Below are 22,131 nucleotides of genomic sequence, written 5' to 3'. Positions count from 1 at the left end.
TCCACACCCCCTCAATGTCAGGCAGCAGAATGAGGAGCTAGGCTCCAGCCTCTAGGGTAGAACAGGAATGTGAATACATAACTTTGCCTTGGAGCTCAGTGGTCTTACTGCCTGGCACAGTTAGACCCAGCACCAGTAGAGTCCAAAGGCCCCTCTCCCCGGCCAGTAGTCACACATGGAGTTTGAGACGTGCTCTGGCATCAGACAGAAATTTTCACTCTGGTTGGATGGACTCATGTTTTGGTCTGAATCACTGAAAGCCATGCACAAGCCCAGAGTACCCCCCCCCCTCACCCCGAGACTGCTCAAAAAGCAGTCTATTCACCACAGCATCTTACTTAAAGAAGGATTAGAGGATGGTACAGTGGTTTTAATACCAAAACTGCTGCCAGTTCCTATCTTGCAAGGAAATCTGTGAAGAGTCCCCAAAATATCATTAGATATGATCCAAGGGTATGTTTACATCTTAATCAAGGGTACAGTAAGTGTGACCCAGGTTAATGCCAGTCTGGTCAGCTAATGACTGCCTCTACCATCCCTCCCCAACCTCAGGAAATAACAAGTAGAAAGATGCTAATGTAAGCATAGGACCACACGTTGGAACTCAATACCCAGATGGTAAAACAAAACACTAGGAAATCCTAATGGTCCCTGTCTGCAGGCTAGTACATGTGGATAGAGCTTCTGGAATCACCATGATGCCAGGTGAAGACCCACAGCCCCTGTTAATTGTATTTTTACCTTGGCCATCACCACATAGGGCTGGTTGTAGCAGACTCAGGCAATGTGTCCGTCTTAGCACAGGTGGTCCACAGCTGTGTAGGCTATGTCCCTACTCCTGTGCTAGGCTGGTCTCAATGGGCTGCAGACTTGAGTGTGATCTGGCATAATGACATTTGTGGCTCTAGGACTGCTCACACCATCCCAGTTCCAAGCAGGCAACATGCCTTTGGGGGATAAGAAAACCACGTCTAATGCTCTCACTGTATTGGACTAAGGCTGGTCCCTCCACAGTGAGGTTCAGAGCTATGCAGAACCCTGCAATGCCTGCCACAAACCAGTGATGATGAATGAGGAAAATGGGTCTATGTGTGCCCCAGGTTGAAGCTTGTGCAGAAAGAAGAACCAAAGATGCTTCTCTTATTCATTCTGAACAATACTCAAACTGTGGATAGTGGGAGAGGGAGATTGGTGTGCCCACTGGTGCCTAAAAGCAAAAACACACCAACAGAGGACCCACAACAAACCTGGGCTTAGAATTCCATCTAGTGCTGAAATACTAAAAGAGTTCACCAGCTCAGGGGAAAAAGCAGAGTGCTTTGAGTTTTAGGAAGGACAGGTAAAAACAAAGTCAGATTATGAAGACTAGAATAAATACTGAATCCTTCAACTTGCAGATGCTAAAAGGCATTAAGAACCTCAGAAAACCATGACCTCACCTTATGAATAAAATAAGGCACCACCAACTAATATTTGCAAGCTTTCAAATTTTTGTATTCAGATGAAGAATACAAAATAGCTAAATTAAGGAAACTCAATAAGTTTGTATTTTCCTTAAATACCAAATAGCTAAATTAAGGAAACTCAACAAGCTTTGAGTAAATTTTGTGAAACACTTTAATGCTTTAACAAAGAAACTGAAGTTTGTTGTTTTTTTTTTTAATAATCAAATAGAAATCCTTGAGCTAGAAAGTACACTAAGTGAAATTAAAAAATATGAATTTAGGAATCTGTATTAGTCATATTTTTATCTCTTTGACAAAATACATGAGAAAAACAATTAAAGGAAGAAAGATTTCTTTTGGCTCATGGATTCAGAGGTTTCAGCCCATGGTCACTTAGCCATGTTGTGGCACAGTACATCATAGCAGTGGCTCAGAGTGAAGGAACTCTGTTTCCCTCATGGCAGATAGGAAGTAAAGAGGGAGGAAAGTGCCAGGGTCCCAATGCCCCCTTTCCCTTCCATCACATGCTGCCAGTGACCTAACTTCTTTTCACTAGGCCCTACCACCCAAAGGTTCCACCACTTTCAAAAGTGTCATAGCCTTTAGCATATCATTTTGGGGAGACATTTAATATTTCAACCATAACAGAATTAGTGAAAGTCTAGATCAAACAGAATAAAGAATTGGTGAGCTCAAAAATAGGCCATTCAAAAATACACAAAGAAGAAACCATGAAGAAGAATGAAAAAAAACCTTATGAGAACTTTAAGACATCATTAAAAGAGCTAACATTTGAGTGATTTGGGTTCCAGAAGGACTTGAAAAATCCAAAGTGGTAGAAAGAGTATTCAAATAAATGATAGAAAATTTCCAAAATTTAGAGAAAAATAAAATTTCCAGATACAGGAAGTTCAAAGTTTTTAAGATTCAACTCTAACAAATCTATCCCAAGATAATCATCAAGCCATTTAAGGTTAAAGATAAAGAGATAACGACTATCAAGGCAGCACAAGGAAAGAAACAACACATAGGGTGTCCTTATTTTCCTGCAGCAGATTATTTAGCAGAAATTCTACAGATCAGGAGACAATACGGTGACATTTCCACTGTACCAAAAGGAAGAACCAACAAAGAATACTGTACTCAGCAGAGCTATCCTTTACAAAGCAGAGATAAAGACATTCATAAACCAAAGTGGGAATGTAACACTACCATACCTGTTTTAAGAAATGCTAAAGAGAGTTATTTGAACTGAAAGGCATGTTAATGAGTAAGATTTTAGTATCATGAAGTTTAAAATTCAGTTGTAAGAGTAATTACATAGACAAATTTGGATGTTCTAATATTGTAAGCATGATGCACAAACCATTTATATTTTTAATTTGAAGACTAAAAATCCAATTAAAATGATAACTACATTAATATGTTGAGAAAGTCAATACAGAAAGCTGTATAATAGAACATCAAAATTCAAAATGTGGGAAGGAAAGTGTAGAGTTCTTTAATCAATTTTTAAATCTTTTTTTGCTTGTTTGTTTGTTTTCAGATCTTTAGGATCAGTGTTAAGTGGCTATTCTTTTAAAATAACTTTTTGTAAGCCTAATGGTAACCACAAAGCAAAAATCTATAATAAACAATCTTAAACTAATAAGCAAGAAATCAATACATGCTAACAAACATTTAACCATGAAAAAAGACTAAAAAAGAGACAGAAAGCAAAAAATTGAACTACAATAAAACTAGAAAATCAGTTACATCTATAATAAAAATTTACTTATCAAAACATTGAAGAGAAAGGAATTCTTCCAAACTCATTATATGAGGCCAGCATTGGGCTGGAGCTGGGGCTGAGTGGTAAAGTGTTTGCCTAGCATACATGAGGCCTTGGGTTTGATCTCTAGCACCGCATTACAAAACAACAACAAAAACACTAAAAAAAAAGAGGCCAGCATTATCTTAATATGATATATCAGTAGAATGAAGAACAAAAGTCATATGATAATCTCAATAAATGCAGAAGAAGCATTTGATAAAATTCAATATCTTTTCATGATAAAAACTCTCAGAGTATAGAAAAACTATACCTCAACACGATAAAGGTCATATGTAACAAACTCAAAAGCTACCATCATACAGAATGGGGAAAAGCTAATAGCTTTCTAAGATCTAGAGCAAGACAAAGATGCCTACTTTCACTTCTCAACATAGTAGTGGAAGTCCAGCTAGAACAATCAGGCAAGGGAAGAAAATTAAAGGCATCCAAATTGGAAAAGAAGAAGTCAAACTTTTACTCTTTGCAGATGACATCATCTTATATATAGAAAACCCCACAAAGACTCCAAAAAACCAAAAACCCCTTTAAGCCCTTTAGAACTAATATACAAATTTGGAAAATTTCAGGATACAAAGCCAAAATACCAAAATCAGTAGCATTAATTGCAACAACAACCAATTATCTGAAATTTTAAACAAGAGAGCAATACCATTTACAATACCTACAGAAATAAAAATTAAAATAATCTAGGAATAAATTTAACCAAAGAAATGGAAGATCTCTAATGAAAACTGTAAAATAGTAATAAATAAAGAGAAAACAAAAATATGGAAAGACATCTGTGTTCACGGACTGGAAGAATCGATAATCTTAAAATGTCCATACAACCCAAGGCGACCTACAGATTCAATGTAATCCCTATCAAAATGTCAAAGACATTTAACAGAACTAGGAAAAGAAAGTCCTAAAATTCATATGGTATCAAAACAAATTCCAATTAACTAAGGCAATCATGATAAAAACAATAAATAAATAAACGAACCAGGGGCTTGGACTGTAGCTCAGTGGCACGACACTTGCCTAGCATGTGTGAGACACTGGGTTCCATACTCAGTAGCACAGCATAAAAATAAATAAATAAATAATAAACGTATTCTATCTACTCCCCCCCCCCCAAAAAAGAAAAGAACAAATGAAAAAAAGTAGAAACCAGAAGACAGACTTCAAAATATAATATAAAGCTACGATAATTTAAACAGCATGATACTGGCACAAAAATAGACCTATAAATTAATGGAACAGAATAGGTGGCCTAGTATGCCCATACATCTGCAGCCATCCAACCTTCAAAACAGGTGTATAAAACAAGCAATAGAAAAATGAGAATCTATTCATTAACTGGTGCTAGAACAATTCAAAATTCCATACGGTAGAATGGAACTACACCCCTCTTTCTCACTACATGCAAAAATCAACAACTGGGTTGAAAACTAAATGTAAAATCTGAAACTACAGAACTACTAGAAGAAAATATAAGGGAAATGCTTCAGGATGTTGGATTGGTCAAGAATTTCTTAGAAAGACCACAAATGCACAGGACCTGAAAGCAAATATAAACAAGTGGAATTAAACTGAAAATCTTTTGTACAGCAAAGAAAACAATCAAGAGGATGATGACTCAGCCTACAGAATGGGAGAAAATATCTACAAAGTATACAACTGACAAGGGGTTAATAACCAGGATATACAAGGAACTCAACACAGTAACAAAAACAGACAAACAAAACCCCAAAGAATCCCATTTCAAAAATGAATTTTCAAAAGAAGACATAATAAATGGCTAAAAGGAACATGAAAATATTCTCAATATCATTAGTCTTCAGGGAAATGCAAATCAAAACAACAGTGAGATATTACCTTGCACCAGTTAGAATAGCTATTATAAAAGGAGAAAACATAAAAAATACTGGCAAGGGTTCGAAGAAAAGGAAATCCTTGCATTGTTGGTACAGCTATTGTGGAAAACAGTATAGAAGAGTCTCAATATTTATAAATAGAACTACCTTATGATCCTGCAATCCCACTACTAGAGATATATAGTATTTCATTTTCAGTAAATAAAATCAGCCTTTTGAAAAAAAAATTGTACTTCTATGTTTACTGCAGTACTATTGACAATTACTAAGAAATGGAAACAACCTCAAGTGTCTGTCAACTGATGAATGAACGAAGAAAATGTGGTACATATATGCAGTGGAATACCATTACATAAAATGGATGAAATCTCCTCATTTGTAGCAACATGGATAGAGCTGGAGGCATTATGTTAAGCAAGGCTCTGAAAGACAATGTGGCATGATGTCACTCATATGTAGACTCCAAAAAAGTGGATCACACAAAAGTTGAGTAAAATGGTGGTTACCAGAGAAGAGAAGGGAGAAGGGGAAGATGGGGAAGATTAATTAATGGGTAATGTTATAGTTTGAAAGGAGAAAGAAGTTCTGGTGTTCTGTTGTACAGTAGGGTAACTACAGATAATGTACTATTTCCCTTAAAAAGTTAACAGAAAGGTATTTGGATGTTTTCACTATAAAGAAATGATGACTGAGGAGATAGCTGATTTACCCTGATTTGAACATTATAAATTATATAACCCATAAATATGTAAGCTTTTGTATAGATTATAAGATATATTTTTTAAAAGGAACAAAGAAGATAATCTAACTTTCAGAATTAGTGTTATAATAATTCAAGACTGGGCTGGACAAGGTTCACATGAGTACTTTCCAGAATCACAGACTATCAGACCTGGTACTTGGGTGATACTTCATTCCACTCGACTCTTAACTCTCTTGCGTGGATTCTATCGACTACACTCTGATGACTAAGAGCCCTACATGATGGAGGCTTTTTATTTCAGTTACATCTGATGGTCAGAAAACTCTTCCATATGTTCACTATTTAGTCTTCTTATAGCCATACAGTGCAAACTAGCTTTCTCCTCCAATAGGAGTGCCACTTGGACATTCAAAGAAGGCCAGCCTGAGTCCTTCTAGGCTCCTTTCTCCAGGAACTACTGCCCTGTGCCATGCATCCTGAGGTCCCTGCCTTCACCATCCTGCTTTGTCTCTTTGTGCCTACTTTATTTTCTCCTGTGTCCTGCTCAAAGTGTCCTGTTCAGCCTTCCCTCTAAACTCCAGGACTGGTTCCAGGAGGACAGAATAGGGTGGGACTCAAAGTGTCTATGTCTAAACTTCTCATTAGCATTTACATTCATTAATACTAGAGATTACCATCAAACCTATTATTTTGGCACGTTTGTAGCTAAACTCCCTCACTGCATATTTGTAAAGTGTGCTTTTCAGAACTAAATTCATAAATCCACAATTTTACTTGCTAAATTTTATCTTTACAAGTTGCCATAGGTTCCTACCTCCCACATGAAAAGTCATTTTCAATTTAGTGCATTTCCTACTAGGATCCTGGGGAGATGATTCAAGGGTCAATGAACAGTTCATAACTCCTGTATGGTCTCCAGAGCTTACTGTGACTTTCTTTTAATCATGCCTACAGTTGTGTTTATGGATGTCAATGTTCTCCAAGTGGAGGATTTACCAGCAAGAATTTCTTATTAACATTTTAAATAATTTTTCCTGCCAGGAGTTGAAAAATAATTTTAAATAGATTTGGGAGTCAAAACAAATACAAATATCTGCTTTACAGTTGATAAAATTAAATTTAAACATGGGTTGGGATCCCAGTCAAGATATGCAGCCTGTTTCCTTAAAAAGTTAACAGAAAGGTATTTGGTGAGGTCCTCTGCTTCTGTGAGCTTACTTATATCTTAAATCAGAACAAAATGTAAACTAAATGCTCAGCATATATGCAGGCAGCACAGAAAGAGAACCCAGAGGGCCAGCAGTGCCATGCTAAGACCAGGATCTTAATGTCCCACTTCAGATACACCCCTCCATTGTGATGTGCAGAGATGCTATGATCACCATCTTCAGAGCCAAAGAATACTGAGCAAGAGAGAGATCAGGACTCCTCGCTCCTCCTTGCATATGCTGGACAGCTACAGGAAGCTGGCTTGTATGGATGCAGGTTCTTCTTTCAAGGTGACCTGCCCATCCACACACAAGGCCCTGTGATTAAGTCCATTTGTCCTTGACTGTGTGAGTTTGTCAGAGGGGCTGATGGCACAGACTTCAGACTGGGAGCTGCTCAGACCCTTCCCTGGTACATCATTCCCCCTCCTTGGATTCTTGTACTCTGGAAGGGTCATGTTACTTGATGTCAGATGCTTAGGTATGGACGGAAGTGTCTGCTCCACAGGTTTGTTTCGGTGAAGCCCCATCTTCAAAGCCATGCTTCCCTATGAGTCATGAGGGGCCAGCTGGCCACAGAAGAGAGATGCTGTTGGATGTGTCCCTTGGTTAAAGGACTTGTGGAACCTTCTAAAGGTACATGTTTTATTTTCCATGCTTGTCTCATTTTCTTTTTTTCCCTTGAAGACAAGTCATGGAGAGCCTTCATCGTCTTCACTATGACCCCTGAAGTCACCTTATCTTTTCCTTTATGGGTATAAATAACTCTCTTGTCTTCTATAAATTACTTGGAAGTTTCTTTTTGCAATCTCTCGTTCCAACCCAGAATGGGGAAAGTAAACCAAACAACTCTTGCAATCTCCTCTGTTGGTTATGTGTTATGGTTTGGATGTGAGGTGTTCCCCAAAAGCTCACATGGCAGACAATGCCTGAGGGTTCAGAGGGGGAAATGATTAGGTTTCAAGAGCTGTTAGAGTCTGTAAACAAGTCAAGATGGCGCCTGGCAGATGTTAGAGTCTGTAAACAAGTCTGGATGGCGCCTGGCAAAATGCCAGAGGGAGTGGTTTGTGAAGTAACACCAACGAGCCATTAAGTGTGGAGATTCCTTATTGGTTGACTGCTGTATCGAGTTTATGTTAATTAGGATAAGCTGTGTGGAATGTATACATACCTCTGTTGTCCTACAATAAACGGCTCCTAGGCTCCTACTCCTGCTGTATTGATCTACACAAGTCGTTCATCCCCCCCCCCCCCCCCCCCCCCCCCCCCCGTTATTTTGCTGTAGCCGGACTGCGGCAAAGAGCCTTAATTTAATCAGTGAGTTAATCACTTAATGGAATTAACTATGTGGTAATTGAAGGCCAGTGGGCTGTGGCTGGAGGAGGTGGGGTATTGGGGGCTTGGCTTTGGGGTATACATTTATATCTGGCTAATGGGGATCTCTCTCTCTCTGCTTCCAGACTATAACTAAAATGCACCAATAAAAAAATGTGGAAAAGGCAAAGGAACCATGGTACTGTTCATTAAAGTTACTAGGAACTATCTGGATGGATCAGAAGTAGCTTCTTCATCATGTGAGAAGCCTCTCTCTGCCACACTCTTCTACCATGATGTTCAGCCTCACCTTGAGCCACAAGGAATGGAATCTGCTGTCTATGGATTGAGACCTCTGAAACCGTGAGCCTCCAAATAAGCATCTCCCCCTCAACAGTTCTAGTGAGGTCCTTTTAGTCACAGCAGCAAGAAAGCTAACTAAAACACTTCCCCTTCACTGTCTGCAGGTTAGTCAGCACCTGAGGACACATGTGGCTCCTGCTGCCATTTGCTTTTTACGTGTGTCAATTGAGGAAAATGCAGGTCACACAACCCATTTGTATTCCAGCTATCCCTTAGTCTCCATGGGGAATTAGTTACAGGACCCCAAAGACACAAAAACCTGTGGAAACTCAAGTTCCTTGTATAATTAATGATGTAGAATTTATATAGAATCTATACACATCCTCCATATAAATCACCTCTAGATTATACAGTGTGATGCTATTGTAAATCACTAAGTAGTGTTTAGATAGTAACAAGGAAAATGTCTGTATATGCTCAGTACAAACGCAGTTTTTGCCACAAAAAGTCCCCCCACCCCAAATATTTTGGATCTGAGGTTGGCTGAATCCATGGATGCAGAATCCTTTAATACGGGGGCTAATTTTATTTAGAAAATATACGTGTAGTAATTACCCAAATACTCCCTCCTTTTTGTACTCGTAACGTCTATTATTTTTAAAGTAATTTTATGATGATTATTTCATTTGGGCCTCAAAGACCAATTCTTGTTCTAGTTCTATCCCGCCATATTATAGCCAGAGAGAGAGGCACAGCAAGGTGAAGTCATCTAAGGGTTAGAAGAGAGGTGGGACCAGCACTGGACTCAGACACCACACGGGACTCCACAGACAGCACACTGTCATTTTAATCTGGCTACAGAGCCACCACCAGGACTCTGGTACAGCTAAGAGGCCATTCCACAAGAGGCCACACAAACCAGCTCTGCATGAGCACCCTACATTAGTGTAACTTCTGAAATAGGAATGTGCTCTGAAGCAATGAAAAAAACTATCTATATGGCTTGGGAGACATTTTGGTGGCAAAAGCCAGAGTTTAAGACCACTAGAAATGTATGGGAAATGATATGGTTGAGTGACACAGCTCCACTCTGAAAACCTTTTTTAGAAAATTATAATAGCTCCTATAGCCTGAAGGGAAAATGAAAACTCTCTTTGTCTTGGGAAAAGACTGGTCAATCAAGGGGTAGGATGTGGGGAGGGAGGGGAGAGTGTATTGTTACAGTGTGTATTGTGTGCATGGACAAAAATGTAACAACAAATCCCATCAGTGTGTACAACTATCATGCACCAATAAAAAAAAAAGGTGGAAAAGGCAAAGGAACCATGGTACTATTCATTAAAGTTACTAGGAACAATCTGGATGGATCAGAAGTAGCTTCTTGATGTACAAACTTATTTGCCCCAAGTATGTTAATGGACTGAATGGATTACAGGGCATGCACCTTTACAGAGCTTGCAACACTGGGAAAGCTCAGCTTTAAAAGACCCCATTTTTACCCCTAATCATTCATTTTTCATTTTATAAAATTAAAGCATTATTGAAAATAAAAAGGAAAAAATAAGTAAACAACTAAAACCTCCCACCAAGGAAACCTCTGCTGTTTTGGATAGCTCATATGCCAAATTATTCCACTTTGATGGAAAGAGCAAGGAAGTACAGAGGAATTCATGTGTATTAGATGGCTTGAGTGCATCCACCCATCTCCCACGGCAGCATGTTTCCAAAGGGCAGAGATAGCCTCCTGCCATGCCTCTCTTGTTTAATTTCCTCTTGATGCATCGTTCTCTAAGGAGACTACTCAAATTCTCTCTCTCCCACATTGTTTTCAAACCTGGTTACCACTGCACGCATTTCTAAATGACAAGGCGGCTAGTTCTAAATCTTGATATGTTGAGACAAAACCCAAACTGACAGTTGGAGGAGGCAGAAAGAGGAAGGCACTGCCCATCCCTCCCTTATCCCAAATGTCATCCCTCCCTTGCCCAGGCTGGGGAGGCGATCCTGATGAAGAAACAAGCAGACACTTGAAAGTTTCTGACAGGTGTCATGGGTGCAGACACTGAGTGGCCATGAGGGATGGAGCTTGACATGACAGTGGCAGAGCCACCGAGGCTGGCTCTAGGACATGCAGAGTTTGGTGTATGTCAATTCCAATCCTTGTCATGCCCCAGCTCCAGAATGCTAGCTACAAATGGACAGAGCCAGTGGGAAGTATTCAGAAAACTTTAAGACGTCCATTCTGAACCAAGAGATGCTGCCAGGCTGTAACAACATAGGATTGGCAATAAAGTGGGTGAGCTCCATCTGGGGCCAGCTAACGGGGAGAGGTAGGGCTTCTCACACTGGGCAGTTGTGTTTGTATGCTCTCTTTGTTCTCTGTATTGCACTCCAAGTCAAGGGTTTCAATTTGCGTGTTATTTTCCACATTCCTGTGTGTGTTTTGGGGTATGTGTGCTGCCAGCATTCTCCCCTGACCAATAAGTTCTGATGATCTTTATTCTTTTAATATAATGATCTCTGCTGCAGATCCTCAGGGATCTAAATATTTGGTAATCCTGCTCTTCTAACCCGGCTGGAGAATGATTTATAATGGGAAAGGAGGGCTAGGTTCTCAGTGAACACTGTGAAAATAGTTTCATAAATATTGCTGTCTTGCATTATTTTGAAATATTACTTCTTTTAACAGTCTGCCAAAGTCAAATATTTTTGCTAAATAACAACCCACAGGCAGGCCTCTCACCCGCCAAAGTAACAGGTGGTCACCAAGTTCACCTGGTGGGAGAGCCTGGCTTGATCAGCCCTCACTCAGAAGTGATGGTTAACTGGCATCAAGGCATGATGGATGACAGCAGATGTGTGTATCATCTTTAATCCGGTCTTCCAGCCTACTAACAGGGGATATATTTATTTAATAGCTCTTAACTCAATATATTGGCTTGTAGTTAAGTATTTTCAAACACCATGAGGACTTGCTAAGTACATTCATTTAAAAAAAAAATGACAAAAATTATTTGATTTAAAAAAAAAAGTCAGTGGCACATAGACTCCAAGTCTGGTTTCCACTGAAAATTCCTCAGGGACCCAGACATGGTGATAAATCAACTACAGTGTTGTTCTTACTCTCCAAGTGCTATGAGTCAATGCTAAAGTGGAAAGAGGATTGCAGTGTCACCATGATCCAAGTTGGAGTTGAAATCTGAGCATGGCAGGGGCCCAGAGTGGGTATTTTCATTCTAAACTTCACTGTGGCATGCTGAGAAAAATTTGCTGTTATTATATAGATGCTGTCATATCTATATCGTATACTGTTCATCTTAACGCCATCCATCCACTTTCTGTCCCAGTTTTGTGCTTATTGGCCACAGATGACCCTATCTAGAGAGTATCTCTTGCCAAGGGACCTACCTGAAGCCAATGATGGCCTAGCCTTTTCAGAAATTATGGTCCTTCTCATGCACATACTACTGAGGAAATCTCATCCTTTTCCATGACTTCAGCTCACATTTCTATAGCTCTGACTCCTACTTTTGTCTTTGTGCCCAGTTCTATCTTCAAGACTTAACCCTCCATGTCTATACTCATAGTAACCTCCCAAGGGCCTATGTCATGGACAGAGCCAACCCGCTCATGACGTCCATCCTGTTCTCTGCTGTATTTCTGTGTCCTGTTCCTGATTTTCTCTGTGGTCCAGTCTCTGAACTCAGCAAGAGGTGGATACTCCCTTTTCTTTGTAACCAAACAGTCATCATGACTTATTCCACATAAAATCTCTGACATCTGTCCCTTATTCTGATATTTGAAATAATGGTTTTACAGTTTGTCTTTTTAAAAAAATTTAAAAATTCTCAAAATGTCATGGAACTGAAAAACAGACCATAGACCAATGGAATAGAGAACCGAGATTTTATTCCATGTATGCATGTCTTTTTTGACAAAGACACCAAGAACAAACATTGGTGAAAAACACTGGTCTCTTCAATAAATGTCTCTGGGGAAACTGGATATGCACACCTTGAAGAAACTAAATCCCTAGCTCCTACCATATTAAAAAATCAACTCAAAATAGTTCAAAACTTAAATGTAAGACCCAAAACTTAAAGCTACTAGAAGAAACACAGGAGAATGCTTCAAGACAAAGTGTTTTTAGATATGACCCCAAAAGTACTGGCAACAAAAGCACCATTTAGCAAATGAGACTATATCAAAGAGAGAGTGAGCAAGAGAAAGTGAATGAGTGAGAGAGAATCTATAGAATGGGAGAAATATTTGCAAATTATTCATCCTATACAGGATTCATATTAAATAAGGAACTCAAAAAACTCAGCAGAAAAAGAGCAAATAATTTGGTTTTCAAATGGACAAATGACTTAAATAGACATTTTCCCCAAAGAAGATAAACAAAATGAGCAAGTGTCTGAAAAAAAAGTTCAACATCACTAATCATCAGGGAAATGTAAATGGAAAGGAACCACAATGAGATGTCATCTCACCACAGAATGGCTATTATCAAAAGGATGCAGACAAAGGGGAACTCCCATACACTGCCAGTGGGAATCTATGGGAAAACAGCTTGGAAATTCTCCAAAACACTAAAAGTAGACCTACCATCTGATCCAGCAATCCCAACAGTGGGTATATATTAAAAGGTGACGAAATCAGCATGTCAAACTGATACTTTGACTCCCAAGATCCAGTACTATGATATGGTGTCAACCTTTGACAGATGAAAGAATAAATAAATAAAATGTGGAATATATACACAATGGAATATTATTCAGCCACCAAACAAATGAAATTCTGTCATTTGCATCAAAATGGATGCACTGGAAGGCATTAGGTTAAGTGAAATAAGTCAGGCCCAGAAAGACAAAAACTTTATGTTCTCATTCATGTGGGAGCTGAAAATCAGTCTCACCGAAGAAAGTGGAAGAGGGTCACTAAAGAATGGGAAAGGAAAAAAAGGAAACGGGGTCAGGGAGCTTATATTCCACATTCTAAAATCAGGTTTTATGGGAGGAATTAGTTTTGGTGTTCTATAGCCTAGTATAGTAACTAGTGTGTACAATAGTTTGTGATTTATTTCAAAATAACTAGAAGAAAGAGTCCAAAGTTTCCTGATACATACAAATGATTAACTTTTGAGGAGACAGAGATGCTAATTACTATGATTTGATCCTTACACATTATACAAATGTGTTGAATTATCATGCTGGACTTCACAAATATGTACAAATATCGATGTGTTGATGAATTTTGTTTTTTTTTAAAAAAGGATAGACTTGATGAGTCCTAGATGATCATAGACCACTGAACCTGGCCTGAACAGTTTGTCTTCAAAATTAATTCAAAAACTCACATAAGAAATAAACTTCTACTTTGTCTAAAAATATAAAAATAAAATTATGCCTGTGCACTGTGAACTTTTTAAACAGAGCACAAAGGATATGAGACAGTCAAAACAAAAAAAAATGTAAAAATAATAACCAAAATAATAGTGCACACTCTTCTTACTACACAAAGCTGTTATTTTTCATTTGGCAGGATTTCATCATTGGGTAGTTTTATTCTGATCCCACCTACCCCAAAAAAAGAATTCAAAGGGTTAAGGGGGGCTATATGCTTAAATTCTGTCATGTTTGAAAATGTCTTCAGGTTTCTCCTTTACCTGAATAACAACTTGGCTCACTGTTAAACTCTTAAGTCTTGTGTTTTTCTGCTTTGTTTATGGATGCAGTTCCATGGTCTGTTGTTGAAATAAGATTCCTTTGTCTTTTTTCCACCATCAATCACTATTTATTTGTATCAAAAAATGCATTTCAAAAGTAGACAACAACCTATAACAATCATGATATACACAATACCCAAATCCCACAAAATTTAGCACTTTGTCTACTTCAAATATTTTTGTTCCATAAAATGTTCAAACTCATTTGCACAACCCTTCCCCTGTCCCATTTCCCAGTATTCCTCCACACGCATCTTCTGTCTTTAATTTGGTGTTTATAATTCCTATACATGATTTAATGATATTTGACGTATGTATCTATCCCATTAATATGTTCTCTAATGTTTTACAGACTGTTTTAGATTCATTTAAATGCTACTGTACTGAACTTATATGCCATAACATACTTTTTAATCCCATTACTGCTCTAAGACTTGTCAATGTCAATACCTATAGCACTAGTTCAAAAATTGCCCAAGCTTTGTTAATAAATATTTAGTTGTTTCCCATATTTTACTATAGAAAGTAATGCTGTTGCAAAATAATCTTGTTCCTCTGTTGTCCTGTGTGACAGCTTCTTTATGATAGGATTCAGAGATAGATTTGGATCAGATGTGGGTCATGCCTGCCATTAACATCACCAAATATCTAGGAAAATAGTATACCACAACCAGGACTGTAGGATACTTTGCAATATTTCTTATCTGTATCGGGATGCCATATTATCATACATTTTTGTATTTTCCTATCTAATGGACGTTAAATGGAACCTTCTGATTCATTTATCTTACGTTTTCCTAAGTATGGATTACCAGTGGGATTGAGCATCTTTTTAAACGTTTAGTGATAGTCTCTATCCCCTCTTTTTGATGTATCTGATCCTGTTCTTTGCCCACTTTTCTATATGCTTGATTTCCTTTTCTTATTGATTCTTAAGGATAATTTATATATGTTGAATTCCAATTCATGGTTAATTTTATGTATCGAACATATCTTTCAGAATATTATATCTAATTGCTTAATGTTTTGTGTAGTATCTCATATAATTCCAGAAGATTTTTAATACAGTTAAATTTACCTGTTCTGTTCTGTGATCTGTGCTCATTGCAGCTTTCTTGGGAAATTCTTTTGAACCATGAGTCCATGAAGATAGACTTCTAAAGTTTAAAAAATATGTTGTTTTTTTTTGAGAGAGAGAGAGAGAATTTTTTAATATTTTATTTTCCAGTTTTCGGTGGACACAACATCTTTATTTTATTTTATGTTGTGCTAAGGATCGAACCCAGGGCCCAGCGTATGCCAGGCGAGAGCACTACCGCTTAAGCCACATCCTCAGCCCCCCAAATATGTTTTTTTCTCTTTAATCTACTGTATGAACTTGATTATGGCATATTGGCATGAGATGCAAATTGAATTTTTTTAATAAGGAAAAACGGTGAGGGGATGACATTAGAAAGATGGCTGACTGGGGTTGTGTGGCATGTCTTTCTTCAAGACAAAGAACCAACACAATGGAAAAAACAATAGCTGATTTGCTGGAGTGACTGAGGCAGAGCACCAGAGTGCATGGAGCACAGAGACAGGCAATGGCCTAAGAAAAGGGAAGGAGGCACCAAGCATCTACTCTCTTGTCTCTCCAGGTCAATCCTGAACCAAAAGGGACTTTGCTTCCCAGGGAAAGGGTAAGCAGAAAGACCCAGCCATGGGTCCCCCTCCTGCCACGGGCACCTAAAGTACTGTTACTTTACAGTTTGGAATCTGAATACCCTCTAGAGGCTCTGTGTTAATGCTCACCCCAGAGTGGCACTACTGAGGTACTAAGGGCATTTAGGAGGGGGACATGCACTTAGGATTTGAGCAACCCTACTCAACCACCCTTTGCCCCAAAAAGCAGCTTGGCAACTTGCAGTGAGAGTCTCCAGAGGTCCTCAAAATTTATTAACACAGCCCTTCCTTAGGCACTGTTAGGTACCCTTTCCAATCGCAGGCATGCAGTTCCACACCCATCTGGGCTGATCATTATAACCCCACACCCATGGGGAAACAGACAGGGGCCATACCTCTGCTCTTGCAACAGCCATGTGCTGCCCGCACTGGTCTGCCAGAGCAGTCCCATGCCCATGGGTCCTGCAGAAACTGACAGACAATTCTCACTCACCTTAGAGAGTTGCAATCCAGCTGGTGATACAATTCTACAATCTCTGAAGATTAGGTCACTAAGAGACCCACAGATGTTGCTGATGTTGAGTACAGCTAAAGAAGATACATGGACATGACACTACATGGCCCACCTGGAACCAAAGCCAACATGGCCTATCAAAGCACCATTCTAGTGTGTTTCTCCAGTAGAAAACCACCTATGATAACCGACTATGAAAGCTATCCTATGAAATTGGTAGAGGCAACTAATCACCAGCTGCACATATGCCAATGCAGAAGCACAAGTAATGAGGAAAAAAATGTAAAATGATGCCTCTAAAGGAACACAATAATTTTCTACCACCAGAACCCAAGAAAGGTAAATTAATGAATTGCCTGAAAATAGTTCAACTCGTTGATTGATTGTTTATCCTCTTCTGAGAGGTGTCTGTTCAGGTCCTTGGCCCATTAATTAATTGGGTTATCTGGTTTTTTGGTGCTCAGCTTTTTGAGTTCTTTATATACCCTACAGATTAGAGCTCTATCTGATGTGTGAGGGGTAAAAATTTGCTCCCAAGATGTAGGCTCTCTATTCACCTCACAGATTGTGTCTTTTGCTAAGAAGAAACTTTTTAGTTTGAATCCATCCCATTTATTGATTCTTGGTTTTGATTCTTACATTATAGAAGTCTTATTAAGGAAGTTGGGGCCTAATCTCACTTGATGAAGATTAGGGCCTACTTTTTCTTCTATTAGATGCAGGGTTGTATTCCTAGGTCCTTGATCCACTTTGAGTTGAGTTTTGTGCGTAGTGAGAGATAGGGGTTTAATTTCATTTTGTTGCATATGGATTTCCAGTTTTCCCAGCATCATTTGTTGAAGAGGCTATCTTTTCCCCAATGCATGTTTTTGGCACCTTTGTCTCATATAAGATAATTGTAAGTTATTGAGATAGAAAAAACAAACAAACAAACAAAAAACCCGGAAAATTCAATGATATTAGAAAGACAATTTATAATATGAGTAAGAAGTTCAGCACAAAGATAGAAATCAGGATAAAAGAACTGAACAGAAACCTTGGAGCCAGAATGCTCAACAAACAAAATATAGCTGAGAGTCTCAACAGTAGAAAAAATGTGCTTTGAAATAATTTGTTAGACAAAAAAAAAAAGGCATTATTAAATAATTCAGTGAGACAAAAAAGAGAAAAAAGAAAAAGAAAAGAAAGAAAGAAAGAAAAAAGGAATAAAGAAAAACTAGAAGGCCATTAAGCATGAAAATATTTGCTTCATGGCTGTCTATGAAGAAGAAGGGAAAATACATAGAAAACCTATTCAACAAAATACTGTAAGTTTTCCAAATCTGAGGAAAGGTATGAACATCTAGGTCCAGGATGCTTAAGGATTATCTAAAAGATTTAACCAAGGAAGGTATTTTTCAAGGCATGTTATAGTTAAACTGTCAAAAGCAAGAGAGAATTCTAAAAGTGGCAAGAGGAAAACATAAAGTCACATGTTAAAGAATTCCCATTAGCCCAACAGCAGATGTCTTAGGAGAGACTATACAGGCCAGAGAAGAATGGAATGATATAGTCAATGACTTGAAAGAAAGAATTATAGAACACTTATGAAAGAAAATGAAGAGTTCACAAAGAATTTTAAGGGTCTCCTAGGTTCATGGATTAGAAAATTAATATGGTTAAAATGTTTATGCCACCCACAATAGTCTACAGATTGAATGCGATTCCCATCAAAATACCAATATTTTTTACAAAAATAGAAAAAAATTCTAAATTTGGCTGGACCATAAAATACCTCCAATACTAAGCAAAAATAATAGAGCTGGAAGCATTACCATACCCAATTTGAAAACATACTACAAAACTATGCTAACGAGAACAGCATGGCACTGGTGTAAACACACACACACACACACACACCCATGGATAAGAAGAGAGAACCCTCAAATAAATCCACATATTTACACCCAACTGATTTTCAACAAAGGTACCAAGAACAAACATTGGAAAAAAGACTCTTCAATGAATTGTCCTTGCAAAATTAAATATACATATGTAGAGGAAAAGAAAACTAGACCCCAGTCTCTTACCATCTACAAAAATAAATCAAAGACTTAAAAGAAATGATAAAATCTATCAAACTACTAGAAAAAACATAGAGGAAATACTTCAGGACGTTGGTCTGGGCAAAAGCTTCTGGCAACCAAAGCAAAACTTGATAAATTGGATTATAAACTAAAAAGCTTCTACATAGAAAATGAAAGACATCCTAAAGAATAAGAGAGACTACTTGAAAGTTATTTATCCCAAAAGGAATTAACATTCTTAACATATAATGAACTCAACACAATAGTCAAAAAAAGGCAAATGACCTGCAAAATGACCTGAATTCACATTTCTCAAAATAAAATATACAAACTATCAACAAGAATAGGAAAAAAAAAGCCCAACATTACTAAACATCAGGGAAATAGGAATCAAAACCACAGCTAGAATGGCTATTTTTGAGGGGGAAGTAGGGGTGGTGTGCCAGGGGCTCTTAACCACTAAGCAATATCTCCAGCTCATTTATATTTTCATTTTGAGACAGGATATCCCTAAGTTTCTTGGGGCCTCACTAAGTTGTAAGGCTGGCTTTGAACTCACAATCCTCCAGCCTCAGCCTCCTGAGTTTCTGGGATTACAGGCGTGTGCTGCCATGCTCGACTTAGAATGGCTATTGTCAAAAAGACAAAAAATAAATGTGGGAAGGAAACACTGTAAATCTATTTATGATTCTCAAAAGGGCCAGATACAATAAAATATGATAAGAAAAGACTCACAAAATGGACAGATTATTCCATTGATAAAATAATTGACTCATCTGCGTATACTGTACTTTCAATATGTAGTTCAAGTGATGATTATAGACTGACTACCATTCATATTTTTTTTTAAAAAAAGCAATTTTAGAAATAGAAAACAAGATTAAAAACAAAAACAAAAACAATCTCAAACCAACCAAGGAAGCAAACATATAAAAATAAATCTGCCAAAATAGAGTGAGAATATTGAATTTCAGGTTAGATGCTACTTTTCAACATCAGACCTTAAGCAGGACTGAAGTATGGCGTGCTGGAGTTCAGCATTACTGAAAAATTAACCTCTGATGTATCTAGACAGGCAGTGAAGTCCAATGCACTGGGATGTGAAGCGTTTGTCATTTGTGCCTGATGAGTAAGCAGGACCACAGTCAGACTTCACCTGAGACAGGTGAGTGAGGGGAAGGGAGAGGCGGGGAGGTCGTTTTACAATCACTAGATTGAACAGATGGCTCCATGCAGTGGCTGAAGCCTCATTCTATGGGGATGTGACCTACAGCAGCTTTGTGTTCTGTGAGAGATCTGGGGAACAGGGGAAGCCTCTGATCTGGGAATGAGCTTTCATCTTGCCTGGTCAGAACCTCTAAGAAACCTCCTATCCTCTGTCCACCTCTTTCACTTAATGTTATCACCCCTCTCGCTGGACAACTTTGCATGGGAAACTTTCAGGGTCTTCTTGCCAGGATGAGGGTGTTACTCTTTACATTTGATATAAAGGAGTTTATGGAATAATTTTGTCCTAAAGTGACATGGTCAGGCTTCTGTTTTACAGTGAGTACCCTGCTTATAGTGTGACTGCAAGTTCCTTCTAGGTTGCTTCTAGGCCTTTGCAGATGTTGCTCCCTCTGCCTGAAAATCTCTCTCCCCATTCTTCCCACTGCCGGCCTCAGCTTCATGTCACTTCTTGGTATGGGCTCTGAGATTTGCATGCAGGTCTATTAGGAAACACTTTCTGGAACAAGTCTTAGAAGAAGCAGGTCTATATGGAACCAACCTAGGTGTCCCTCAATTGATGAATGGATAAAGAAAATGTGGTATATATACTAAAGGAATATCACTCAGCTTTAAAGAAGAGTGAAATTATGGCATTTGCCAGTAAATAGTTGCAGTTGGAGAATATCATGCTAAGTGAAATAATCCAATCCCACAAAACCAAAGGCCAAATGCTTTGTCTCGTATGCGGACACTAATTCACAATAAAGGTGGGGGACATTAGGGAAGAATAGCGTTACCTTAGATTAGGTAGAGGGAAGTGATAGGAGGGGAAGGGAGGGGATGTGGGAATAGGAAGGATAGTAGAATGAAACAGACATTATTACTGTATGTATATACAGTAATGACCAATATGATTCTGCAGCATGTACCCTCAGAAAAATGAGAAATTATATCCCATCTATGTATGATTATCAGAGTGCATAAATGCATTCTACTATCATGTATAATTAAAACAAATAAAAAAAAATTTGAAAGGTGGTCTAGGTCGAGGGAGAAGTTGAACACTGAGGCAACTGCACTGAAGCCTCAGCTGATACCAAAGGGGCTGGGGTTGGGATGGTCTTTAGAGCTGTCCTGCCCTGAGGAAAGGGGTCAGGCCTTTGTGTCTTCATGCAGACCAATTAACAGATTCACATGCCCCAGGAAGGGTGGGGCAGCTCTCCTCATCTGAAGGCAATTCCCGAAGATGGAGGAGGGAGGGATGTGCTTCTTGATTGTGAAGGAAAGGATCCACAGACCGATTCCCACTAGCCCATTGCAAGGAGGTCTCTGCTATTCCTATAGCAAGCTACTGCTTTCCTTGTTGGTACTTACGATGATTTGTAAGTGTGTTTTTATTTTCAAGTACTTAATTACTATTTATCTCTTCCAGTAAACTCACTCATGTAAGGACCATGCCAATCATAATCATCCCTTTTATCCCTAGCATTTACCAGGGTGCCTGGCACAGATTAGATCCTTAACCAACATCTATTAAATGCACGAATGAACAAATCCAACTCAGAGATCCTCCACGTTATTACCAGAGAGGGACCTCACTTCTCCTCTACCTCTTTCTTCCTATACTTTCACCCTTAATTGGGGATCAGAGCCTCAGGACAGACAGGGTCCCAGGCATCCCACCTGATGTTTTCAACTGATGGAAAGAGCTCTCCAGACACCCACACTGCTTGTGATTGTTGCCCCACCTCTTTATCCATGACCCTTTGCTCTACCTGTTTTTTCACATCCTAGGATTCTGGTAGCCAGTGTGTGGTTTCATTCCAATCAAAATCTGGGCAAAGAACCATTGTCCTATTTTTGGCTGGGAGAGGTAGTATGGCAGGGCTGGGATGTGATAGAAATCCCACTACTAATTCCAGGGAGAGAAATTGCCCTCTCTTCACACCCTCAACATAGTCACATTGTTCAAATATTATAAAATGATAGAGTACAACATGGTTAAATACATCACTGATTTGCCAATAATAGGTATTGGTGTATAAGTCTAACTGGCGGTGCAGATGCCTGAGGTATTGATTTTACTGTCTAATGGTTGAGAGAGATGTTATCTTGATTAATTAGAAGTCAAAAACAAATGCATCTTCTATAAGATCTCTTGTGGCATTCACCTGGAAAAAAAAATACAACATGTGTCTCGAAAATGTTAGAAACCTAAAAGGATGGGGTGAGGGGGAGCAAACCACCCCCTTCCACCATCTGTCCAAGCGGAAGATAACGTCTGCA

Source organism: Marmota flaviventris, chromosome 4 (genome assembly GCF_047511675.1).
Source record: "Marmota flaviventris isolate mMarFla1 chromosome 4, mMarFla1.hap1, whole genome shotgun sequence".
Lineage (NCBI taxonomy): Eukaryota > Metazoa > Chordata > Mammalia > Rodentia > Sciuridae > Marmota > Marmota flaviventris.
This window is presented reverse-complemented; position numbering follows the sequence as displayed.